At 41.2% G+C, this 17,355-nt stretch overlaps 1 protein-coding gene and 1 long non-coding RNA gene across 8 annotated transcripts in view; one reads left to right on the top strand and one right to left on the bottom strand.

Moving 5' to 3' along the window:
* Positions 1–17,355, top strand: part of CDH4 (cadherin 4) — a 954,442-nt gene that overhangs the window by 333,029 nt on the left and 604,058 nt on the right. The window lies entirely within an intron of this gene.
* Positions 13,779–17,355, bottom strand: part of LOC144588753 (uncharacterized) — a 169,146-nt gene continuing 165,569 nt past the window's right edge. Inside the window, exon 2 of the long non-coding RNA XR_013544440.1 lies at positions 13,779–13,918. This is a non-coding gene — a long non-coding RNA (uncharacterized LOC144588753). The remainder of the gene's footprint in view (positions 13,919–17,355) is intronic.

Genomic DNA, 17,355 nt, shown 5'->3' with positions numbered 1-17,355 from the left:
GATTTCTAAGTTCTTCGCTCTGGGCCGTTCAGGGTGTCTTGCAATGATGAGATATTCTGGTGAGGAACTTTCAAGCCCCAAGAAATTCTCACATTCATCATGGGAGTGAGATAAGGATCTCTCCCCCCTACCCTGTGTGGTCCCCACTATTTGTGCAAAATGTCAATGTGCAAAATCAGTACCTGTTTCCTTTTAGAGAGCAAAGTAATCTGCACACCACCAAGCACAGAAGGCCTGTGTGGTGGTTTAAGAAGACGCAGTTCGGTACTTCTGATCTTTTATATTCAGTGAGGCAAACTAGTAGCTTTGCATAATTTACTCCTTTTGCGCAAAATCATTCTGGCCAATGTAAAAACTCTCATGGAAATGGCAGGATGTATCTTGCCCTCTTGCAAGTGAGGAAAGAGGGAAGCCCGTGTCTCATTCCTGTAGGCAAGAATGAGATGAGCAAGGATGAACAGCCCTGCTATAAACAGAGAGAATATTTGCATAACAGCCCTGAATCTTCCAGTCATATAAAGTCATGTGATACCACAGGCCAATCCCATGCCTTTCTGTCATATACAACTCCTTGATCTTTTGCCTCCTTGATTATGGACATGCCAGTTAGGGAGGCCCTTAGGGTCTCTCTGTTTGGCTTTGGATGGCCGTCCACCAGCTCTCTATCTGATATAAGGGCACTTAGGATCCCCTTCTGACTGCCATCGAAGCCTACATCTCTCTTGAAGTGTTTCAGGGAGTCAGAGAAGTAGATGCACCAAAGGGAAGGGTGGTTCTTAACCTTTTTGAAAGAAACGCCCCCTTGAGCCATTGAGGAAGTTATCATCGCTCCCTCTTATTTCTTATATCTTATTTGTTTGTTTGTTTGTTTGTTTGTTTGTTTGTTTGTTTAAGACACTTAAATCCAATGACCCCTGAAAACAAAATTCAATTCCAAGAAAATGAAATGCCCCCAAAAATTAACATTTAATGATTTAGTTGCTAGCGAATTTTAAGACCCAAAAAGAAATATAAAAAGGGCATAAAATGCAGGAACTAAAAATTTCAAGAGGAAAACTAAATTAAGACAGGAGGAAAATATATATTCATGCACATTGTAAAAAGGCTGCAGCCATCTTCACAGGTTTGGCTTGCTCCAGCGCCCCCTACCGCCCCCCTTCTGCTCCAGCGCCCCCACGCCGCCCCTTTTCGTTCTACCGCCCCCCTGAAAAATGAAATTGCCCCCTGGGGGGCATTATCGCCCAGGTTAAGAACCACTGGTCTACAGGAAGGTGTGTTTTCTTCTCTACCCCACCCTAAGATCTTTTGTCAGTCAAAGTACTGTCCTACATATTGGGGTGGGAGGAAGACAAGATCAGAAAGGACAGGATTTCTGCCCAAGCTTTCTTTCTGTGTCTATTTTTTTTCTTATTTCTGACAAACACGGTGGGGGGTGAGGTGAGTTAGGAGTGTTTTGTGTGTGTACCTCTTTGTGCATGGATGCATACATCTGTTTGCACCCATACATGCATGCTAGGCTGCTCTCAAAGATACCAAAGTGGAGCAAATTAAAAAGATTCTGGATAGTCCAGGTGAGAGGGTGAAGATTTTCCCACTGAATAATTATTACCTGCTGTGTATTTCGAACTGAAATTATTTTGAGTTTATTTCCAATCTGTGTGTGTATATATATATATATGCATCCTCCACAGTCTTAGACTGTCTCTAGACTGCTGCACACAAGGGGTAAAGAAAGCTGCTGCTTGAAGGTCATGCCACAAAAACCTTCCCTTCATCTCTAAATGTGCCTTTTGTACCATCAGTTTTCTTGATGCTACAGATGATGATCTAATTTTCCTGATGCAAAGTGGGCAGGAAGACATGGCAGTGGTTACAGTGCCATTACAGTGTCTGTCATCATGACAAAGGGATTCTTTGATTACTTTGTGTGGTGACTGACTTGGATTTTCTGTTTGGGAATATGGCTGGGGGGCATTCAAGATTCTCCCTCGTGCACTGAAAACTGGCTGTGAGGTGAAGTAGTAAAACAATTCCAAGATGGACAGAGGCGCAGAATCAGTGATGCTCCTCTGATGGTGGCAAAAATATAATAATGAATATTGTTGTTGTTTAGTTGTTAAGTCGTGTCCGACTCTTCGTGACCCCATGGACCAGAGCACGCCAGGCCTTCCTATCCTCCACTGCCTCCTGGAGTTGTGTCAAATTCATTCTGGTAGCTTCGATGACATTGTCCAACCATCTCATCCTATGTCATCCCCTTTCTCCTCTCGCCCTCACACTTTCTCAACATCAGGGTCTTTTCCAGGGAGTCTTCTCTTCTCATGAGATGGGCAAAGTATTGCAGCCTCAGCTTCAGGATGTGTCCTTCCAATGAGCACTCAGGGTTGATTTCCTTCAGAATGGACACATTTGATCTCCTTGCAGTCCAGGGGACTCTCAAGAGTCTCCTCCAGCACCACAATTCAGAAGCATCAATTTTTCAGTGGTCAGCCTTCTTTATGGTCCAGCTCTCACTTCCATACATGCTACTGGAAAAACCATAGCTTTGACGATGTGGAATTATTTGCTCTTAATGGTGCCTCAGAATCTGCTGCCTAAAGCAACATGCCTTAACCACCCTAATGGTAAAACTGTAGTAAAGACAATTGCAGTGGTGCCTCGCTAGACGTTGATAATCCGTTCCACTGAAATCGCTGTTTAGCAAAATCATTGTCTAGCGAAAAGCATTTCCCCACTGGAATGCATTGAAACCTGTTTAATGCATTCCAATGGGGAAGAATCGTTGTCTAGCAAAGATCGGCCATAGGAAAGCCACTTTGCGAACTGCCAATAGCTGTTTAAATCGCTGTCTTGCGAAGCTTAGGTACCGAAAACACCTGTTTGCGAGCACAGAGGGAGCTGTCAAAATCGTCGTCTAGCAAAAATCGGTTTGCGAAGCAGGGACCAAACATTGTCCAGGGAAATTCCCCCATAGTAATCACTGTTTTGTGCATCGCTATAGCCATCGCAAAAAGCCACTGTCTAGCGAAAAAACTGTCTAGCGAGGCACCACTGTATTTAACTGATGTTCCCAAGTTTAATTTGCTTTAGTTTATCATCACATACATTGGGCTGATACAAAGTCACTGGAATTGTTGTCTGTACTTTGTCTATGTATCCTCTTTCTGAGGGAAGGGCCTTGAAGTTGCTTGTGATGTTTATGCGATGGATGTGTTACTAGCCATCCATTCACAGCATAGCAAACCAAAACCAACCCAGTTTCCTCTGTTCCCTCGGCTTGCCTCCCTTTCTTGGAATTCTTCCCACAAATCAGCTAGTGCAAAATGGCCCTATGGCAGAAGAGGTGAAAGTTCAGTTGGAAAGGGAACAAACATGGAAGTCCCCTCTCTGATTTGTTGCCTAGGGTAGAGCAGCAAATGGACCATCACCACCCTTACAAAATCAAGGTTCATAGTTCCATAAGCCAATGAACATATTTTTGCCACTTGTCTCAGAAAACCACACATTATAATGGCCTTTGGCTAAGGCAATTAACAATAGTTCCAGTGCCTCTATTTCCTGGCAGTGGAAATGTTGTCATGTTGTCATGCAAAAACTGGCAATTTGCTACTCATTCATGCTGTTCGAAATTCGGTGTTTGCCTCACTGTGCCTGTTAGAACTATCAGAACTCCTGTCTCCTTCTCTTCCCCAACCCCAATTCCTTCCTATGGAGTTGTTGGTGCTAGTTGTCTGCATAACCAGAGATGCATCCAAGCAAGTGGGCCAGAGGCCAGCAGCCAGCATTACCTTGACCTGATTTCGTCTCTATCCTATTCTTTTCCACTTGGCAAGTTGGCTCCTGCTCAGACTTCGGCCTCCAGAAGGCAATATGTTTGGTACCATCCTTGACACACACCTGTTTAGAATTGGTCTTATACGTGGTAGCCTTCTGAGCACACTTTGTATTATTGGCAGCATGTCTCTGTGTGTGATTTAGCAGCTTTATGTACATAGAAGGAACAAACTGGGCTGGTAAATGAGAAAGTGTGGAAAATTAGTTTTAGGCTACAGTTCTAAGAATACCCGGCCAACATTGAGTTGGGGAGTTGTAGTCAAAAATAACTTGCCCAAGTTCGGTCCGTTAGACTGTGGTTAAAGTTCTACCACGAGTGGTTTGCTCAGAATCCATACTTTGAAAGAGAGAAAATGGTTTGTTGAGAAGTTAGCAAAAATTCCCCATTAGAAGAAACAAATGTGATCTGCTACATCATAATCATAATCATCATCACAAGTGCAGAGCTGGAAGGAGCTCTATGGATCATCAAGTTGAGCCCGTTAATGAGGCACAGTGAGGAATCAAACTCCCAACCTCAGACTCCACAGCTAGATATCTAAACCACTGATCTATTCCTTGTGTCCTCCTAATAGGCATATTTCTGTTTGGGTACCATTCGTTTCCTTCACCAGGATGCTTTATTTGACTTCATTAATCCAGCTTAATGTATCAATTGAATAATAATATCCCTGGTCTAAAATCAAGTGTCAATCCTGACTATACAGACTGTATCACGTTCCCTTACACTACAGTAGACATGGAAAACTGGCTGGGCAGCTCAGAGCGTTAGGTATCTGGCAGTGGAGGCAAAGGTTGGGTGTTTGATTCCTCACCGGATCTCTCAAGAGAAGAGCCAGCCTTTGTAGCCTTGGGCAAACTGCACAGTCTCAGGGTACCCACAGAAAAAAAAGGAATATTATAACTTTTGTGTATCCTCCAGACCTAGAATATTAGGCCAAACCCTAAGAAAAAATGATATAAACCTTGTGGCACCTGAAAGATTGTCTTTTATATTTCAAGTTGAGCCTGCTTCTTCAAATATATGGAGTAAAAACCTAGAAAACTGAGCAGATAGCTGCCATGACTTAGAATTGACTTGATCACATATAATTATTATTTGCTAGGCATGAAAGCAAATCCTTCAGGTGTTTGAGACATTCTTTAAAGGAAAATGTCTGAAACGTCTTGTAGCACGAAGCAGAAACATTCTCCTTTCTGTCTCTGCTTACCCACCCCCACCAACCCCATACCCTCCTGATCTGATTGTGTATCTTGGAACAGTGTCGGTTCCCTGAATGCTCAGGGTCACATTCTTGAGAATATGATGAAGTGAGAGCAAAGCAACTGTAGCAGGGACAGTTAACTAGGCTGTCATTCGGCGCTTAGAGGCAGTTCAGTGCCAATGGCTTTCATGCTGTTTTACCAAATTTTGTTTTAAAGGCGGCGTTTTTCTGCTATTGTGACAGGCGCTATGTCATTCAAAGATAAGGTCTCTCTAGAACATGCTGGCTGTTTTTGCTCAGGGAAGATGAAGCACACACACACGCAAGCCACTACTTAATAATACAGAGTTTGTTTTCATATATGACAGGATGTTTAGAAGAAGGGTAACTTAGGCAGTCCTCAATCACCTGCTGACAATATGCGAAAGCTTGTGTAAATATCACCTGTAGGGCACACAGAACAGGTGGTTATGTGAATTTTTGTCTGGCCTTCACTGTACATATGTAAAACACATACATAGAGGATGGGAAAGGAGCTGAAGGAAGATTTTTTATTCTTTTTTATTATTTTAATCTGAAGCAGCATACCTCTTTACAAGATTGTAGGGCAATCCTGCAGTGTCTTGATTGCAATAACCATTTTATGAATGATGCTTTTTTGCATCAATCCTTGGGTGAGAAAGTGATCACCTCTCTTCTTTCTTTCTTTCTTTCTTTCTTTCTTTCTTTCTTTCTTGCTTGCTTGCTTGCTTGCTTGCTTGCTTGCTTGCTTGCTTGCTTGCTTGCTTGCTTGCTTGCTTGCTTGCTTGCTTGCTTGCTTGCTTGCTTGCATGGAACTAACCATCATTTTTAAAATCAGTTTGGCAAAAGCGGGGAGAAGGAGGTTGTTATTTCAAACTAAGGAAGTCAAATGGCAGATAGAGATAGCCATAAAGGTCAGCTGCTAGTTGGGTACAGGTTTGGTATGATAATAGCAGGATGGATCTCTTCTTGAACCAGATGGGACACAAAGGACCCTTTCAGTTGTAGAGAATTATCTATCTCTCACCCAGAGTTGCTCCAGTACAATCTGTTCCTCGAAGTGAAAAGCATATGGCACTCTGACTCCAACCCAGACACAGAAGCTAATTATTAGGCCTTGAGTCAAAACTTAGGTCAGTGTTTTCAGTGGGAGAATATCCTTCACCATACGTCCAGGAGTAGACTAATTTAGGGAGCCTTAAAAAGGTTCTATGACATATTCAGCTCTGTCCTCTAACATAGGTGAACAGTCACAAAGTTCAGGCACAGCATCCAAGAACCATTCACTGCTGTCCTCTGGCATCCATGACCTGGCATTACCATTTGATCTCCAAAATGATAGAGTTATAGATAATAGAAAACGGAAGTTGGAAGGGGTCTATAAGGCCATCGAGGCCAACCCCTGCTCAAGGCAGGAATACAGTCGTGATATGATTTCAAATAGAGCAGTCATTCTCAACCTTTCTTTGGCCACAGCCATAAACACAATATGAAAGAAATATAGGCTGAACCAGAATTGTATAAGCTGCATAACAAGTCTTATAAGGTGGTGTGTGAAGAATTGTTTCCAGTCTGTGCTCCCCTTCAAGTGTGCCAGGGGGCCATATTGTGCCCCTTGAGAATGGCTGTCCACCCTGATTCAGATATACTTAACAGTAAGTTTCTATCTTGCAGTCTCCATTATGCATATAAGGATAGACGGCTACAGCGGGAATATATCACCGTTAGGAAGAAATGAAAAGCATGATCTCCATTTGGGATTCAAATGTCTTTTTCTTCAATGATTGTAGCTGTGGGGTCGGACCTAATCTGAAGCACGAGAAATTGCAGCAGTTACTTGAAGTGGTAAGGGTGGTGAAAGTTGAGTTGTAATGGCGATTGCTCTGTTACCTGGGCCCAATTACCCAAATGCTATATTCCTTTTAAGCTTTGGGCAATCCCTTTGAACGATATTTCCATTTCAATAACATGATGGGGAAATGGGGGTGGGTGGAGGAAGAGACGCTCAACTCCTGGCGTTCAGAAGTCAGATGTATCTTCAGCAGAATTCTATTCAGGTTTCCTTCTGTTTGTGAGATTCATCTGAGCTCACTATATGCCACAAAACAGTTATACTGTATTTCACTACCCATGTCTAACAGTCCCCTCAGTACTAACTAGGCTTGGGATTCGAAGAGCTGCTTTATGAGTTGGATTGTTTCCCCTCTGGTAAGGTGATTTCCTCAGTGAATGTGTGCCTCAGTCATCAGGCTTGAAAATTAAACTTGTGTTCATCTTCTGATGACTAGTCAGAAAAGCCAGCAGAAGAAATATAAGATGCAGAGGTGAGGGAAAGAATGTGCTAGGACAAACAAATTGCTTTCATCATTTCTAGGAGCACCATTTCTAGATACATGCCGACTGTATCACATGGTTTGACCCCTGATTTTTAAAATGCATACTGTGGTGCCCCGCTTGACGATGATAATTCATTCCAGGAAAGTCGCTGTTAAGCGAAATCGTTGTCAAGTGAAAAAAAATTCCCCATTGGAATGCATTGAAAACTGGTCAATGCATTCCAATGGGAGAAATACCTCATCGTCCAGCGAAGATTGCCCATAGAGAACCGCTGTAATGTGAAGCTTCCGTCCCAAAAGCAGCCATATTGAGAAGGGAGTGAAGCGATTTTGTGGAGGGAAGCCATTTTGTGGAGCCGGAAAAAACATCGTTTTGCGAACAAACGGTTGTGAAACAGGCTCCTAATCAACATAAAGCAGATTTCCCCCATTGGAACCATTGTTTTGCGATCTCAATAGCGATCACAAAAATGTCATCGTCAAGCGATTTCAACGTCATGCGGGGTAAGCGTCTAGCAGGGCACCACTGTATTTAGTTAAATTTTGAAACAGTGAACTAGGAACAAGCCAATTATTCCTTCATAGTGACTGGAATCCAGTTGTAAACCTATGCAGATATAACACCGTCAGCATAGATTTTAGCAGCAAATAGCCATCAGTTAAGTCCGTGGAAACATCTGCTGATGCACATTGAGCCATGGAACTGGCATGCAACAGCAAATGTCTTCAGTGACTTTTTAGCTCATGTTTGCTACTGAAACCTGCGCCCATGGAGTGACCTTGGCAGACATAACTGCCAAAGATTCTAGCTATAGATTAAAATACTTTGGTACATCTGGAGCAATCACAAAGAGAAAGAAAATGTATAAGCCCTCCTTGACCCTATTCCACTTTATCGGCTGTATGTTTTCTTTTCTTTTTTACACTACATTGCTTTATATAGTCAATTACTGTGTAGAGTTTCAGACTCCTTCCCTTTTGTTTGTTTGTTTTTCCTGATAATCTCTGTAAAAGGGCATTTGTCTCAGAGCCCAGTGAAAATAGTGGTAGGGGAAGGGCCATTGCATGTCAAAGGTATAAATGACTCCAAATTCGTGCGAATTTGTGTCTGTCAAAGGGCTAGCTGTTTTACACTGATGCAACAGGTAAAATACAGTACTTGACTCCTCTTTTGAAAAATTGAGTGTCAGGTAGGGGCCCAGAGCATAAACAGAGTATCAGTGTTCTATGAGACTCCATGTAAATTAACACTGAGAGACAATTTCATGTCCCAGTTATTCTCCTGACTTAACTGGGATCAATTTGACCCCAATATTGTATCATAAATTACTTTTCTCAGATGTAGGGAAGATAAAGCTTAACTGTTTCTTTTTCTGAGACAGGAATGCTGAATTACAGTACTGTACTCAGCAGCTAGCTGAAAGAAAACTGCTCTCAATGAGCTGTGATAACAGATGTTCAGACCACATTAGTTTTCATGAAAGTTTAATTTGGCAAAGCTTTCATATCACTGTTGAAAGAGTGGATTGGTATGTTTATTAGCACAATTACACAATTTGTTGGGAAGAGGTTCTGCCGGCATACATCTTATTCACAGTGCAGCCCAACAGTGCATCTGAGTGTGTCCAAGTGAATATGGCTTATGTTCCAGGCTGGTGCTGGAACACTCCACATTGATTTGCCGACTATAATCATTTGCTGTCTCCTCGCTGGACTGTTTCCTTTTGAACTGTTGCCACGTCCAAAATACAGTGAATGGTGGCTGTGATCCGCAGACACTCTGGACACATTCAGTCTCGAGAACCCCACAGGCAAGCCGATCTTACTTTGAAATTTTTGCTTGAGTGGCTGAAAAAAGCAAGTCACAAAGAAGTTGAAGAACAGCTTGCCTCTGTCGTACTACGTAGAGATGGGCACAGACTGGGGAAATGGCGGTTAATGATGGTTTGTGGGTCATCGCTATTCACAAAGCACGAACTTCCATGAATTTTCCAACCAAATGTACCTTTTTTGTAGTCATGTGATTTAGGATTTCCGGGTGCAGTCGAATGCTCCCACCTGAGTTGGAGACCCACAAAACCCACAGCAAGTCCAACTGACTCTTCTCCCCTGCCGTGCCATGTTTGGCAAAGATTGTATTTGGGATGTCCGAGTCATAGCCCCCCCCCCCCCAAGTAGGTTCCTGCAGGAAAGTGTTCTTTTAAAAAATGCTTCTGCTGCTCCAGGGAGTCCCAAAGCACATGAATCATGAAGCATATGAATTCCCAATGCAAATAATAGTTTGGCATTTGGTTTCATTCTGGGTAGGTGCATTTCCCCAAAGAGCCCCAAAATGAATCACCAAACAACTGGGTTCATGGGATATTTTTGTTTTGTGGTTCATTGGGCCGGGTAGGTGGGGCTAGTCAGCCTTGGAAGGCAGCCCATCTAGGAGAAGGAGATAGGAGGCTCCCAGCTCAGTGGTTAAACTGCTGTATTGCAGCCAAAACTGTGCTCGCGACCTGGGGTTCAATCCCAGGTAGAGGTTCAAGCTTGACTCAGCCTTCTATCCTTCCAGGGTCAGTAAAATGAGTACCCAGCTCTCTGGCAGGGGAGGCAATGTATAGCCTGCATAATTAACGTAAAGCACCCAGAGAGTGCTGTAAGCACGCTTTGCTTTTTTGCTTTTTTTTTTATTTTTTTTTATTTTTTTATTTTTTGCTTTTTTTTTTATTTTGTGCCCATCTCTAACTCTGAGCACTTCTGCAGGGAACATTTTAATGGCAGTAATGGCTACACGTTAGCTCAGACCTACAGACTGTAATTCCCATGCTTGTGTTTGTACAATCCTGGCTAGCGCTAATGCAGTTTGGTTTTACTGCTGAGATGGATTGGTTACCTTGCAGACAACACATCATTTCTGTGTATCTAATCAACTGTGGTTGATTCAAGAAAGAATTAACTTGAGCGTTATATAACCCATAGATCAATGCATTATTTAGTTATGCTTGTTGTGTGCCAGAGTTAAGCAGCTGTTGTCTGTGTAGTTTTTCCCTGTTGCAGGTTGTTGTGTCTCTGCCTTTGCTTGCTATCTTATCCCCTAGGAAGATTTTGCCAGCAAGATAAATAAGCGCAATGCCCTGGGTAACAATTATTACTGATTAATAATAATTGGGGTGGGGAAGAGTTGCACTACATATGTGTTGATGATTATTGGATCATCACTGTGCGTCGGTAGAAGAAGGCAGACTTTGGTTGGTTGGTGGTAAAAAAGAGAATGGAGGATGAGAACTGAGTTTTCATGAGATTGCAAAGCAATAAGTACATCAGATTGTACATTTCTAGTGAAAGACCTGTACTACTACTACTACTACTACTACTACTACTACTACTACTACTACTACTACTACTACTACTACTACTATTATTATTATTATTATTATTATTATTATTATTATTATTATTATTATTATTATTATTATTATTATTATTATTATTATTTTGTTATTTCCATGTTCATTCAGTAAAGATTTTTTTAAAGAAAAAAAAAGATAGATAGCAAAGCAGAATTTAAGTCATACCATCTCAGACTGCAAATGGGAGTTCAATTTATTTCAGTTCTGTTCATATTGAAAAAAAATGCTCCCAATAGAGATTTTTGGGAGAAGCGTTCAGTATTACTCCTTGTCCCCGCCATGCTGTTTTTCTATAGGCAGGGTTTCTTTCCCTCTTCCTCCTCCTTTGTTTCTCTTTGTTGCTAGCCGAGCCTTTTATCTACCTTGCTGAGAAAATGTATGTAAGTTTCTGTGAAAAAGAAAATATCTGACGGGCTGTGTTTAACTGAAGGACATGCCTCTGAATCAGCAGCACATTTAATTGTCTCTTAAAGGAAGTGGACTCACCAGATGGTGGATGTTCATCTGGGTAATGGTAACTAAGTGCAGCATGTCCTGACTGCGCTCAACAGCCTTTGAGCTTTAAATAGGTGAAAAATATGGCATACAGAACACACACACTGTGGCACAACTCTTAATGTTATGTTATATGTTATTTTTTTACATTAGATTTGCATCCTATCCATTCTCTAAAGACCTCTAGGTCCAATGCATGGAGGTTTCCCTACTAAGGATGTAACAGCATCAACAAAAAGTAGTGTATCAACATGTTGGGACACCCTGTTGACGAATGTATCATCAGCCACAAGATTTTTCACTGCTGTGCAAGAACAAAAAGAACTCTACTTTTCCTCATTATCAGCAGCAGAATTAGCACACAGCATACTTTCTGGAGAAATGTGTATTTGTGCAATATATGGTGTTTTTGTGCAAAATGCAGCCTTCTATTGCAAATGGCAAGCTTTTCACGCAACACATACAGTTTCACAATTTTGCATGGGAGGTTCAAAACATGACAAAGTCAGAACCTGTCATAATCCATAAGAGTGGTCTTAACCGACCAGATAGGTGGGATATAAAATAAATAAATAAATAAAATAAAATAAAATAAATCCTCCTAGCCGGGGGGTGGGGGGGGACAACTTTGGAAATGGTTGAAGAATGAAACTTGTGAAGACTTACAGCTCTACTCCCTGCTGTTTTTCTCAAAACAACCCTGTGAGGTAGGTTAGAGTGGCAGATAAGTGTCCGGTCCAAGGTCATCCACTGATTGTCATGACTCAGCAAGAGTTATGAGCTCAGATCTACCCTCCAAGTTGAGCCCTCCTCAACACTACCCTGCATTGCCCTCTTTTCATTTAGTGAGACTCCTTTCGAGACAACTCAAAAGCTAACTTAAAAATTCAAGAAATAAACCATCTTGGTTTCTGGCTCTTTGGCTTTCTTCCCACATGGGCGAAATTATGAAAAAAAACCTTAACTTCGAAGAAGCAGAAACATTTTCAGAATCACGTGCTGATTCTCTTAGTAGTTGTGGCAATGACAGAATCCCTAACTGCGGGACATTTAACACTACAATATATTGGGAAGTATCTATTTCCCCGGATCGTATGTAGATTGTCTCTAATAAGTGTGTGGAATGTTTCCAATGCTGCTGATAAGCAGCCTGGAGCAAAGCAGAAAACGTTCCTTTCATCTTGATTTCAGAGCTGCGAGAGTTGTCACTGGGGACGGGGGAACTCAACAGTACATCCAAATCACAGCTTTCTCCATTTTCAGCTTCCCTTCGCTTTTCTCGCCTTCCTAAAGTTTGATGAGGCCGAGTTCTGTGCAACAGAAATCTGATTGAGCAAGCTGTCAGTGGAAGTGTAGACGGTTCCCATGATGAATTAGTCTTCAGGCACTCCAAGACCAAACATTTTTATAAGATCTTTTCTACATGGCAATAGTTTTTAAATAATTCCATGCCAACACGTCCCAACCATCACTAGTTACACCATCCGTATCCAATCTATGAATATCTATCTGCCAGTGCACAAACCCTACCCTTTGCTTCTCTCTCTAGGCCTTTTCCTTCATTCTCCTTTCTATCTTCCTTACTCCCCTCTCCCCACCCTTTAGAGGAGGGAAGTCTTTGATATATATTGTGTGCTGTACTGCAACCTTGAACTGTATTCAGAAGGAGAAAAATAACATTTCCAGTTTGTGGAGAATATTGGTAGCCTAAACAGTAGCAGGCAGTGTCGGGTGGAGAGTGAGGGGAGAAACCGATGAGACACCAACCCCGCAAGGTGAAGATGATAAAATGTTTCTCCTCCAGTGACCCCTCCTTTGTATCTATTGTGTTTTCTCAAATAATGTACAAATGGAATTTTGTTTGCTTATTTGATGACCAACCAACCAACAAATGCAAGTTAATTTGTTATTTATGAAGCTTCTGCTTGGTCAACTATAGCCGATATTGATTTTGACACATGCTGAACGTATCTCATTAGTCTCGTTCTGGCCTTCTCAGTAGTAGCCCCATTGCATGCTTATTGAAGTGGCCACTAAAGCATCACAAAACTCTTTTTGCATGTTGGAGAGAATTGCTGGATGCTTTCAATGGGATGCTTGTTGGCCCTTGTTGTGTGAGCTAAAAGTACGTCTAGAATTCTCATGAAGCTTTGTGTTGCAGAGAAAGATCAGTTGTTGTTGTGAATGAGCCATTTTTCAGGGGTATTTCTGCAAAAATACCAAACCTTGGTTAGAAACCACTGAATTATAACCAAAAGCAAAGCAGGACAAAAACAAAGGACAAAACAGAATTCCTTCTCCACATACAGACATATGCACAGAAATAGTGGGACAACCAACAATCTAAATTAGGTTGTTTAGTGGCCAGCTTGTCCAAGATGAGTACATGCTACTTCCATTTATACACTGCCTGCCCAAAAGTTCAGGATCGATACATATAGAAGAACTGTTTGTTTTTTAAGGTTTCTACAGTGTGTAGGCCACATATACTACTTACTTTCTTTCTTTCTTTCTTTCTTTCTTTCTTTCTTTCTTTCTTTCTTTCTTTCTTTCTTTCTTTCTTTCTTTCTTTCTTTCTTTCTTTCTTTCTTTCTTTCTTTCTTTCTATCTATCTATCTATCTATCTATCTATCTATCTATCTATCTATCTATCTTTCTTTCTTTCTTTCTTTCTTTCTTTCTTTCTTTTTTTCAAATGTGGATGGGGACTGGAGTTTTTAAGTATCTACCGATTCAGGTATAGGTAAGCTGGAATCTGAAGTGAATAAGACTGCTTAAGAATAAAAGCCAACATCTAATTGGGGGAAAGTGTGCATAAGGTCAACCACACAGTGTTGTGTATCTAGTTATGGACCCAACTTTGTAAGTAGAGTATAACCAGGTATGCATACATTATTTCCCTTAGATAGTAATATAAAACTAATTGGATTCTGGTGAAAGAAACTGAAAAATTGAAACAACAGTGGCTAGATCCCTACTATTTAGGGTGGTAGAATATACCAGATGGGCGGGATATAAATCGAACAAATAAATAAATATTTATGCCAGCTGGTGTGTGCCCATTGATGCTGCCTGGCTAAAAAATTAGAAAAGCTTAGAAATACTTTGGCCCGGTTTTGGGAAGTCAACAAGGTTGGTCCTGGCAGTCTATAATAATATGGATGTAAGGAGAGTAGGACTAAATTTCCTGATCAAATTGGTTGAATACAGAAGGGAATGGAAACCTGTTGGGGAGATCTGAAGAGGAACATTGTGTGACCAGAGAATAATGGGAGAGTGAAATAATGCTGACAGTAGAGTCAGAAAGGTGAAAGGACAGGGACTCATAGAAGACTGGACAGGATTGCAGTAGCTAAGAAAACAGATAAAAAGGACCATGAACCAAATTTTAATTAAGAGGAGAAAAGGGAACAGGCAATTCTGTGTCTTTCCTCCTCTTCTTATAATATCTGGATAAATGTGTGTTTAGTCGTTTAGTCGTGTCCGACTCTTCGTGACCCCATGGACCAGAGCACGCCAGGCCCTCCTGTCTTCTACTGCCTCCCGGAGTTGTGTCAGGTTCATGTTGGTTGCTTCGCAGACACTGTCCAGCCATCTCATCCTCGGTCGTCCCCTTCTCCTCTTGCCATCACACCTTCCTAACATCAAGGTTTTTTCCAAGGACTCTTTTCTTCTCATGAGATGGCCAAAGCATTAGGCTGTCACAGCAATGTTTACTAACCCAGTTCTACCATCCAGTGATAAAAGACATAGAACTACAGTACATGATGATATGACATTACAGTTATACATTGTGCTAGAATGTTTCCTGTAAACCAGTGGTTTTCAGTAGGGATGTGCCATTCAGAGTTTTTGGACTTCAACACCTAGATTTCTCCATGTTGGGAGTCCTAGCAGATAGACCTTCACCTACAGATACCTCAAACATAGCTCATCTGGACTAAAGCTAAGCTAGAAGCCTTCATGGCCTTGTTTCCTTTCTGAACAAGTAGTTAGTTGATGGAAGCATTCCAGCAAAGCTTTTTTTTTTTCATGTGTCACCTTTAAGTGTCTCTGTGTGTGAACCTGTTAGGTGGAACTCACAGAATGGAGAATTCTGAGAGTTGAGGATCAAGATTGTAATAAACTCTTAATCGTCTTGTGAATTTTTCTGTTTATGGTGTGTGTGTATGTGTGTAGTGTTTTTAAGTGTGGCCGGTAGCCATATTAAATTCCGGGTATGGTTTACATACCTGGCCAGTAAATAAATAAATAAATAAATAGATAGATAGATAGATAGATAGATAGATAGATAGATAGATAGATAGATAGATAGATAGATAAATAGATAGATTAATAATAATAATAATAATAATAATAATAATAATAATAATAATAATAATAATAATAATAATAATAATAATAATAATAATAATAATAATAATAATAATAATAATAATAATAATAATAATAATAAATAAGGTTCTAACAAGAAAAGGATTCCAAGAAGGGTGGGAGTTTCTTAAAAAGGAAATTCTAAAGTCACAACTACAAACAATTCCAAGAAGAAAAAAAGGTGGGAGACTGCAAGAAAGCTCAATGTGGCTTCACAAAAACCTCAGAAAGGACCTGAAAACAATCAAACAAAAAGGACATGTATAGGAAGTGGATGTGATGGCGCCGTGGGTTAAACCGCAGAAGTCTCTGTGCTGCAAGGACGGACGACCATCAGTCGTAAGATCGAATCCACCCGACCAAGTGAGTTCCTGTCGCTTGTCCCAGCTCCTGCCATCCTATGTTCGAAAACATGCAAATGCAAGTAGATAAATAGGTACCACCACAGTGGGAAGGTAACGGCATTCCATGTCTAGTCACGCTGGCCATGTGACCATGGAAACTGTTTACGGACAAAAATGCTGGCTCTACGGCTTGGAAATGGGGATGAGTACCACACCCTAGAGTTGGACTGGACAAATTGTCAAGGAGAACCTTTACCTTTCTTATATAGGAAGTGGAAAAGAGGCCAGGTCACAAAAGAAGATTACAGACAAGTAGCAAGTAATTGAAGGGATGACATAAGGAGGGCAAAAGCTGAGAATGAGCTGAGGCTAGCTGGAGACACTAAAAACAAACAAGAAACATTCTTCAGGTGTGTGCATAGCAAAATACAAAGAAAATAAACAGGGGCTCAGGTACTCAGCGGAGATGGAAAAATGAAAACAATCAACAAAGAAAAGACAGATGTGCTCAATTCCTATTTTAGCTAAGTCTTTTCCCAAAGGATAGACTATGATCCTCCAGACAATTGTGAAGTACAAGTAGAGGCAACAGAATTGCAGCTGAAGATTGATAAACAAATAGTCAAGGAATACCTTGAATGAGTTCAAATCTCCAGGGCCGGATGAACTGCATCCAAGGGTATTGAAGGAAGTGGCTGAAGAACTTTCAGAACCACTGTCTATTATTTTCTTGAAATCATGGGAAATGGGTGAAGTGCCAGATGATTGGAGGAGGGCTAATGTTGTCCCTATCTTCAAAAAAGGCAAACAAAGGGACCTGGGAACTACAGGCCAGTCAGCCTGACATGAATCTCAGGGAAAATTCTAGAATAGATTATAAAGCGGTCAGTATGGAAGCACCTAGAAAGCAGTGCAATAATAACTAGAAGCCGACATGGATTTGTCAAGAATGAATCCTGCCAGAATATTATCTCTTTTTTTGATTGAGCAACCTCCCCACTAGACAGAGGGAACTTTGTAGACATAGAATATCTAGACTTCAGCAAAGTTTTTTGACCAAGTGCCCCATGATATTCTGATTAGCAAGCTAACTAGGTGTGGGCTGAATACAACAACTGTCAGTCGGATACACTGTTGGCTATAGAATTGTCCTCAGAGGATGATGATTAATGGGTCCTTCTCAAACTGGGAGGGAGCAACAAGTAGGGTACCTCAGGGCTCAGTCCTGGGTCCTGTGCTCTTCAAACATTTTATTCATTACCTGGATCAGAGGATACAGGGAATGCTTATCAAATTTGCATATGACACAAAATTGGGTGGAATAGCTAACACCCTGGAAGGCAGAAACAAA

This window comes from Pogona vitticeps, chromosome 4 (genome assembly GCF_051106095.1).
Source record: "Pogona vitticeps strain Pit_001003342236 chromosome 4, PviZW2.1, whole genome shotgun sequence".
NCBI classification, from domain to species: domain Eukaryota; kingdom Metazoa; phylum Chordata; class Lepidosauria; order Squamata; family Agamidae; genus Pogona; species Pogona vitticeps.
The sequence above is the reverse complement of the archived record's forward strand: the minus strand, read 5'-3'. Positions and strand labels throughout refer to the sequence as shown.